Here is a 10,077-nt window from a genome sequence, read left to right on the forward strand (position 1 = left end):
CACACATTCTTAAATATGCCCCCGTGAGCGAATGGACTGTTACCACCTTCAATAATAATGATAATAATAGTCTTCATTGTCTCCATGCATCATATATTTTCTTTGTCATGGACACTTGTATAAAACATTAATAATTCTACTCGAGTTGGAAGCATTAAGACCCATTTTAACCCTCAATAGCTTCCTTTCTGAAAAATAACGTCATTGTAAAAAGATCCACGCGTTTAGATATTCTATATTTACAATGAGATGCGGACGGGAGCTGGTGCCACTTGGACCCGGACGTAACGTAGGACTACGAAAATGACGTCGGACTTAAATACAGAATACTTTCGGGCCTCTTCCGATTTCCTTCACAGGCGTTACCGATGATACTAATTAATTAAGCCTCTGTTCCGTTTAGAGTTAAACAGTGGTTCTCAACCTTTTTGAGGACCACTATAGCCCCTCCTATGCCCAGCTTTGTGAGTTTGTGTTTGGCAAATTTGAGATGATTTGATTGCTGGCTAGCTTTGTGTCGACGCGCGTCGCTCCAATGGACTGTAGCCAATGAGGCATCTATTTTTGAGGTGCGCTATAGCCCTTCCTATAGCTTTGAGGGTTTGTGTAAACACAAAACGACGAAAGACGAAAGTGAGGACGCAAATTGTGATTGGCCGGAATGAGATGATGGTATGATGATAAGAGCGCCCCTCACTTCACATGGGTGTGTTTCTTTGAGGGGCGCTAGCCCCTCCTATATACAGCTTTTGTCGCCACACGTCTCAATATTTTGCCATTGACAATGAAAGGAGAAATTAGGTCAATTGTCCGCCAAATAAAATGTAACCATGACCCAATCACATACATTCAGTCGTTCATGAGATGATGTATGAGATGATGTAATGATAAGAGCACCCCCTCACTTCACACGGGTGTGATTTTTGTTTCATATCTATCACTGTAGAAGCCCTATATCGCACTCAGTAGCACATGCAGCACTTTGTTGTTATTGGAGTGGGCGGATGCGGGGGGGGGGGGGGGGGGGGAAGGCTATACAGGCGTCATCGGTTCAGGACATAAATGCATATTTTTGCTGTGCACAGCAGTGAACTGTTTAGAAAATGACCGTATTCGGTCACCCAAAACGCTGGGGTTCCGTCTGGTTCTGTTCCATTCTGGCCTCTGTTGGCCCAGAATGGAACAGAACCTTAGTATCAGTGGTAACATCTGTGAAGGAAGAGGCCCGGAATCAGGACAAGTTATTTCCAAAATGCATAAATATGCATCTAGGAGAGCCTATTGGGCTTTTCTATTTAGCCGGGCCGGGCAGGTTCTGTTATAACCCATTTTGACCTGAGATCAGATATTAAAAATGTCTTCTAAATCCTGACAGTTTTCTGAAAAAGATATGTTTCTATGTCAGTCGTTATTCGATTTTTCAAAAACAGCAGACCTACAACCTCGTACGAGCTTGTACTGTAGATCTGCTATTCTTTTCAATAGCTAAAGCATAACATGTTGCTACACCGAAATGGGATAATGTTGACTCATTCTGTATGATAACGATCGGTGCGTTATCGTCGTCTCCCAGCATGCACTGCATGGGTTTAATAATCAGATGGGAGGATATTGATAGAGCTCTGCGGGGATGTGGTCCATCTGGATTCTGGACACTGACACCCAAGGAAGGAATAATATCTAGACATATTATTCCTTCACAGTCATTTGATATTCAGCATATCTGCATGTTTATATCAGTGTCGAAGTGTCCTTGAGCAAGACGCTGAACCACTAATTGCTCCCTATGGGCATGCAGGTTGGTGCCTTGCATGGTTTCCTCCTCCATCGGTGTGGGAATGCAGGGTGAATGTTGTAATGCACAATCTATATGTAAAGCGCTTTGGATAAAAGCGCTATATAAATGCACCATAGCATGTATTATTGTTTTCACCTTGTGAGCCTATTATACGATGGGTCCTTTCTCACAAGGCGTAACTACTTTTAGAATACAGTACTGTTTTCGTTGACTAAAACTATGACAAAAATATGTTCGTCGACTACCTTTTTCCAACTGGCGAAAACTGAATGAAAACTAAATGAAAACTAAGCTATGACGACTAAAACTAAGACTAAATATATAACAAATGAACTAGACTAAAATGTTAGGATGGGACTATAGTGGAACGCGACGCAGTGTGACACGCTGTGTGCTTGTAGATCGGCTATTTTCAGCAAGTGAAAAAACAGTCGGCCCGCCCAAATACATTTTGTAAAAACAACACTGTAATCCAGTAACTATACAGTAAAGTTGTATAGTTTTGAGAGCAGTATACGTCTAGTAAAAGAACTAAGTCAGTGTTTCTGAACCGTTTCACTGCAGTACGGTATACTGTGGCAGCCACTGATGAATGCAGCTGTATGCAATAATGTCACGCAGTAGCCTACATATTGCACATACAGTAAGTACACTGATCTATTTTTAATCCTATCCCATTCTGACCGGGAACCCATTTTGGTGTTAGCATCATGTTATGCTTTAGCTATTGAAAAATAGCAGATCTACAAGCTCATATCGCGCCACCGAGTGGCGCGATACGAGCTTGTAGGTCTGCTATTTTTGAAAAATCGAAGAACGACTGACATTTTTAGAATCTGATCTCAGGTCAGAATGGGTTGATCAGAACAGTGTGTGTCCAGTGGAAACCTCGTATGAATCTGATCTCAGGTCAGAATGGGCTATATTAGTGTAAAACGGCTTTTCTCTCTCTTTCATTTCCCCCCCTTTACTATTGTTGTTATTACTATTACATCCTGTATGTATACGCTGCACGTATACGCTGTCTGAAGGAAGCCGAACAAAATAAATAAATAAAGTTTCACGATTCTACAAAATGCCGTTTTTAAATCAGTGTGCGATAGTTCTCAAACTTTTTTTGTGCCATGGAACCCCAAAAATGTTTTGGCCGCAGACCCCCCCCCCCCCCCCAACCGAGAAAATGGTTTGTGCCAGGGACCCCCAGACCTCCAGAAGATTATTATTTCTTTAAAGGTAAATTATGCAGCATTTTTCAAACGCTCTCGTGACTTTACAAAAATGTTAAAAACAAATAGCACATGTACAAGCTTTAAAGCACGGCACAAAGTGTGTGAGGAGTGAGGGGGGGGGGGGGGGGGGGGGGGGAGGACAAGCATTAAGGAGGAGGGGGGGTTGGGGGGGGCAAGGAAAGGAAAGGACAAGCATTGAGGAGGAGGAAAGGACATAATTAGGTCAAAAGACAAATCATTTCGATATATTTCCAGTTAATTGGCCAGCTGTTAAAACCGTGCAGAAGCATACGGTCCTCCAACCAGTGGTGGAAAGTAACTAAGTACTTTTACTTAAGTATTGTACTTAAGTACAATTTTGAGGTATTTGTACTTTACTTGTGTAATTCCAATTTCCAGTACTTTTACTTCTACTCCACTACATCTCAGAGCCAAAATTTGTACTTTTACTCCACTACACTTATTTGAAAACTTCAGTTACTAGTTACTTTGGCAATTTTAATTTTGATTAGAAAACATACATTAACCACTTCAACCCTATATACATTTCGTATACAGTACATTTTCAATTCCTTACTTTTTACTTGTAACGAAGTAGTTCTAAATTGCAGTATTGGTACTTTTACTTAAGTGAAACCATTGAGTACTTTTTTTCCCACCACTGCCTCCAACCCATTGTGTCGTAGCGTTTGTTCCCTGTGCCTTTTCAATACATCGACCCGAGTCGACACGCAAACAAACCTGCCAACATCACATCGTTATTGTACGGCCTCCTCCATTAGTATAATTATTGTACTGCCTCCACGATTAGTATATTATTGTACTGCCTCCACGATTAGTATATTATTGTACGGCCTCGTCCATTAGTATAATTATTGTACTGCCTCCACGATTAGTATATTATTGTACGGCCTCCTCCATTACTATAATTATTGTACTGCCTCCACGATTAGTATATTATTGTCCTCGAGTGTCTTCACACCAAGCTTTCTGACATGAAGGACGATATGCCATCACAATGCCTAGTATAGAGAGAGTATGCATGCGTGATTTCCCCATCAGGACACGCCCTCCTCATCTACACTGAGTGGCAAAACATTGATTTGAAACACCTGTTTCTAAATGTCACATATTGAAAACAAGCACTTCCAAACTCTGACAAAAATAACCAAATGCAGGGCATTTCTTGACAGAAAGTAGCTCATAACGTTTCTATGGTGGATTTTTATGAAACAAAAACTTTGCAGATATAGAAAGAGGATAATTCAAGCTTTTCGTACAGCTGCAATGTTGGTGAGTTTAACATTGTTTAATGCAATCAGACAGGACTTTAATGTTGGTGAGTTTAACATTGTTTTAATGCAATCAGACAGGACTTTAATGTTGGTGAGTTTAACATTGTTTTAATGCAATCAGACAGGACTTTAATGTTGGTGAGTTTAACATTGTTTTAATGCAATCAGACAGGACTTTAATGTTGGTGAGTTTAACATTGTTTTAATGCAATCAGACAGGACTTTAATGTTGGTGAGTTTAACATTGTTTTAATGCAATCAGACAGGACTTTTCTGTTTGGATGAATGGGCTGTCAAGGCCAGGAAGTAGTTTGCAGTAGGCGTTCCCGCATAACTTCCAGGTACGATGATGTCACTCGCATGATGTCACGCGCATATCCTCTATAGCGTGCCATCACAATGCCTATAGTGTACATGATGCAGTATACTGTAGCAGCAGATTGCATTTATCCACCGACCCGCTCAATCGTTATACCTCACAATAATAACACCATCTGGACGCAGATATAACTGATATAACTCTCAGATGCGGAAAAACGTTGGCTTTTTAGAAGGCGTTTTGTCCATTCAGCCATTGCAGTGTTAAATCAACCACCTGCTGGCTGATGCTATGTGTGTGTGTTCGTGTGTGTGTTCGTGTGTGCGTGTGCATGGTGCGTCTGGATGGACTGTGGAGATTCTATGTGTATTATTGTTCTAATGTGGTCCACGTTGAACAGACTGTGAAACCAAATATCCCACCGGGACGATAAAGTCTAATCTAAATAGTGTCTCTGTTGGGCGGAAGCGCCATTTTGTCCAAAGCTGTTACTGTTTTTCGAGCGTTTAGAGCTTGTGGAGCTGCTATGCTTTTCTGTGACGCTGTGGTGTGATCTAGGACCCCCAAATGGACATGTATTAGGCCGCGGGCCAACGGCTCCATTTGCCAGTTTGCCAGTGGGCCCCGATAAGAGAGGATTTTTTACGGCTCTAGCAGTGATTCCGAAACATATTCATTAGCATCCTCAACACTAACTCTGCTTGAAACTCAGAGAAAATGTCCGGGCCGAATGTTTGTCTCAGTCCAGCCCTGAATGTGGGTGCTGCTGTGCTGAATGTGGGTGCTGCTGTGCTGAATGTGGGTGCTGCTGTGGTGAATGTGGGTGCTGCTGTGCTGAATGTGGGTGCTGCTGTGCTGAATGTGGGTGCTGCTGTGCTGAATTTGGGTGCTGCTGTGCTGAATGTGGGTGCTGCTATTTATGCACGAGAGCCACAGGTGGATGAAAAAGCGTGCAAATGACAGGTTGTAAAGTCACGGCCTGTGGCGAAACGCACACGAGGGGAATCCAGGTGTTAATGATGTGGATGTTAGCATAGTGATTGGCTAACGAGGCATGGGGGTTGGGGGGTGTTCTGGCCAGATTACACCGTGGCTGTCATTCTGCTGTCTCCGTGACAACCGAGACCGTCTGTCTGTCTGTCTGTCTGTCTGTCTGTCTGTCTGTCTGTCTGTCTGTCTGTCTGTCTGTCTGTCTGTCCGTCTGTCGCCTCTTTCCCTGATTCTCATGCCCTTACGCTATGAGTACTACTACTACTACTACTACTACTGCTACTATACTACTGATATCCTAAGTACTACTTAGTGTTTGTTCTACCAGCAATATACAACATATCAATGTAACCTGCCTGGTTAAAACATGTAAAATAGGGGGGGAAGAAGAAAATCAATTTAATGAAGACAAAACAATCAACACAGCAAGTCATCATTGTCTCCATTTCAACCCCCACCTTCCTGTTCCTCCTCCCCCAGCCCCGCCTACAACCAGCTCAGCAGCGGGCTGCCCCCAGCCCGAGTGGAATAGTATAAGAGAGTGGCGACATGCTTTGATCTCGCCGCAAAGCGGGCGCCTATATAGGGCTATATAGTTCCAAACATTGGAACTATCCCATTGAGATAGAATGAGCACTGTTAAAATGGGAATCAACGCTCGTGTCGCCACTCTCTTACTAGATTACTCTGCTTCCAGCCAGAGCCATAAGACAGAGTTACGACATTGATGAGGCAGAAACTGAGCACTCGAGCGCTGTTCATGCAGCCTGAGACAAGGTGGAGTTGGAAATACATTGTTTTCAACGAGGGCGGTGCAAATAAGAGATATTTTTAAGGCATGTGTGCAACATGACAACTGTTTTAAAGTATTGTACAGTGACAACTGAAGTCTCTGTAATGTTTGTTGTACTATTAGTAAAGAAAACTATCTAAAATAAAGGGGTTTAAGATCATTAAAGCTGGACTGAGTCCAGTGCATTATGCCAACTTCCGGTCCAGGACGTTGTCACTGTTAGAAGTCTATGTAGGAGAGCCACCATTGGACTGAAGCCCCATGAAGTGAACATAACTCATAACGCTGTCTCACTCTCTATGACTCTGGCTGCTCCCAGGCAGGCCATTTGCAGCAGCCAATAGCGCGGGGGCTCTTCCTGGCCATGTGTGCGCTGTATTTGTGGTCTGCTCCCAGATCAGATGTTAGATCTGTGGATCAATAACCTGATCGATGCACTGCCTAATGAGGAGGATCCTTCAGCACTGATTGGCCCCAGGCAGGTTTGATGCTGTGCGTGCACACTGTCTTATAGCCGTGTGCGTGTGTGCGTGTGTGCGCGTGTGCGTGTGCGTGTGTGCGTGTGTGTGTGTGTGTGTGTGTGCGTGTGTGTGTGTGTGTGTGTGGGCCACCACAATGCTTTTTCCAATGGAAGTCACATGGTTTGACCAAACATTTCTGTTTGATGAGGGGGGGAGGGGCAGAACACCACCAGCAATCAGCAATCAAACACAAATGTTTGATGAAACCATGTGACTCCCATTGGAAAAGCATTGTGGTGCCCCCAAAAAAACTACCAAACTACCTGCTTGATTGGTGTTTGGTACGTGTGAATGAGGCCTACTGTAAGTACACATAACTATGATGATGATGTCTATATTGGAGCCCTATATGTGTTTTATTTCAGCCTGTGACAGCATGTGTAACCCAGAATCTCCCTTATTTCCACAACCATCCTCCACTGGTGGAGATTATATCATATAAGGCTATATACTTCCAACATACTGTACGTCTCAATTCTTCTCAACTGTGTTCCCTGCACTCCCATTCAGCGCGCTGGAATTTCATTTTTGGTCTGTCGGTGTCGGCGTCAAAACGTCGATTCTTCTGATGAATTCAAAAGCCTTATAAGACTCAATCTGGGGCCCGGGAGTCCCCAGAGGACGGTCACATGAAATGAAACGTCCTTCGCTGCTCCCAGATCAGACGTTATTGAAGCCTGGAGGCTTCGGTGTGCTGTGAAGTCCTGTTCCCCGGTGTCACCTTCCCTCCCGTCCGTACAGGCACGCACCGCTTCACATGGCTGTCACTCACCTTGATGTCTGTCTGTCTGTCTGTCTGTCTGTCTGTCTGTCTGTCTGTCTGTCTGTCTGTCTGTCTGTCTGTGCCTGTCTGCCTGCAGTGGTAACTAAATGCATTTACTTGAGTACTGTATGTAGTGTACTTAAGTGACATTTTGAGGCATTTGTGCTTTACTTGAGTATTTCCAATTTCCAATACTTTTACTCCACTACAACTATTTGAAAAGTTTAGTAACTATATAGTTACTTTGTAGATTATTATTATTACAAAACATATATTAAGCCCTACTGTATATGCATTTCGGCCATTTGAAAATGGCCGATCTACAAGCTGCACACAATGTGTTGCGGTGACATCATGCCAGTGTGTCATTGTGACACATTGTGGCATCGTGTGTAAACTGCATCACCTACACGTACAGTATAGCAACAGCACAGCTCACAGTATTATATATAAATATATAATATATTATTAGATTCATCTTACCTAAATGACGCTTTGTTTTCCTGCTGTGAAAACCTTTTTCTGCCTATAGCTTTGGTTTCTGTGTATCTAGGTTTGGCTTGTGTGTATCATGTAGGATTGGTTCAATGGTTTCTTTGTATCATTTATATTGGTTTGAGTTATCTCTGTAGCTCTCTGTGGGCGTCATTTGGGTCTGAATGTCCCCACACTATTGTGGGATATGCCATAGGGAAGTAGGTTTTTAGAGACCGTTTGTTGGAAAAAATAGTGGCGGCAGCGGGATCCGTAGTCTAATGATTAGACCAGCATGCTATATACAGAGTTGGCTGGCAGAATTGGTTTGCTATCTATATTAGGAGGTGAGAATGCGGTTCTGGGGTGTGAAGGTTGTACTGATATAGGTGTTATAGTACTGTGATGGTCTGTGGGGGTTTGTGGTGTTTAGGGATGAATGAATGAATGAACGAACGAACGATTTTATTTACATGTCTGACTGCCTTTTGCAGCCCATCCCTTACGGGATTATTCAGACACCATTTTTTTTACAGTACAATATATTTCCTGTGCCAACACACTGCATGACACCAAAATATTAAACTAAAGTAAATATCATACAATGTGTACACAGCATAATGGAGATTATACTGTACATTCCATTTATTCCGTTCTGTCGAGATAAGAGACTAAAGTGGGAAGTGCTGATACTCTATAAAGGTGTTTAGTATACTGTGTGGCGGTCTGGGGCGTGCTTGGTGTGCCGAGATATGGGTGTTGAGCACTGGCGGTCTGTGGGGCTCTGTGGGGGTCTGTGGGGGTCTGTGGGGGTCTACTCTCTGCGGCGTGAATGTTGCCAGCTAGGATTTATGTGAGCCTGTAACTCATCAACACTAATGTTATTCCACTGCCTCCCTTTTTTTTTTATGGCGCTGGATTATCTGCTGATGTATACGCTGTGGTGGCGGCTAGAGCTGGATCTTTGACCCCCCCGCCGCTGTGTGTGTGTGTGTGTGTGTGTGTGTGTGTGTGTGTGTGTGTGTGTGTGTGTGTGTGTGTGTGTGTGTGTGTGTGTGTGTGTGTGTGTGTGTGTGTGTGTGTGTGTGCGCGCGTCTGTGTGTCATGCATTTTTGACCGGTTGACCCCCATAGCGAGCCTTTGAGCGTTTTTTAACAGCCCATCCCCAACCCCTCGTAATTCCCAACGTTCTTGACCTCTGACCTTTGGCAGAGAGGTGGGCGGCGGTCCGCCCTCGGCTCTTTTCCCTCCATCTCTTCTCCGTCGGCCCCAGTGGGGGGTTCTCAACCTGTGGGCCTGGGACCACTTTTGGGACCGTGCATACAACACATTATAATTGCCGCAACGTCGAGATTCTAATGATGATATTGCATTAAAATTATAGAAAATAATTGGTCAATAAAATGTGATGGTATTTTCTCTTCAAAACCTTGCAAAATGCACTGTGATTTATTGATTGAATACTTTGCAGATTGCAAAACAGTACAGAGTGATGCAATTATAGAGTATACAGAAGTCCTGACGTCACTCGTTCGTCCCCTGAAGGTTTTTCTATATGAAGATCATCTTGTCTCAAGCATTGTGGTCCCAAAATGAACAAACTGTCTCCGCGATATAGCTCTGTATCATTTATGACAGTCAGTCACTCATATTCGATGCACTGGAAAATCTGATTGGCCAGCGGTAACACTGAAGCGTTTTCTCTCTCTCCGTCTGATTGGGCAGCGGTAACACTGAAGCGTTTTCTCTCCCTCCGTCTGATTGGGCGGCGGTAACACTGAAGCGTTTTCTCTCCCTCCGTCTGATTGGGCGGCGGTAACACTGAAGCGTTTTCTCTCTCCGTCAGAGTACCACAGACGAAAAACTGTCCAAATGTCATTCTGACCCCTCCACGA

This window comes from Protomyctophum bolini, assembly GCF_963924005.1.
Source record: "Protomyctophum bolini genome assembly, chromosome: 12".
In the NCBI taxonomy this organism is placed as follows: domain Eukaryota; kingdom Metazoa; phylum Chordata; class Actinopteri; order Myctophiformes; family Myctophidae; genus Protomyctophum; species Protomyctophum bolini.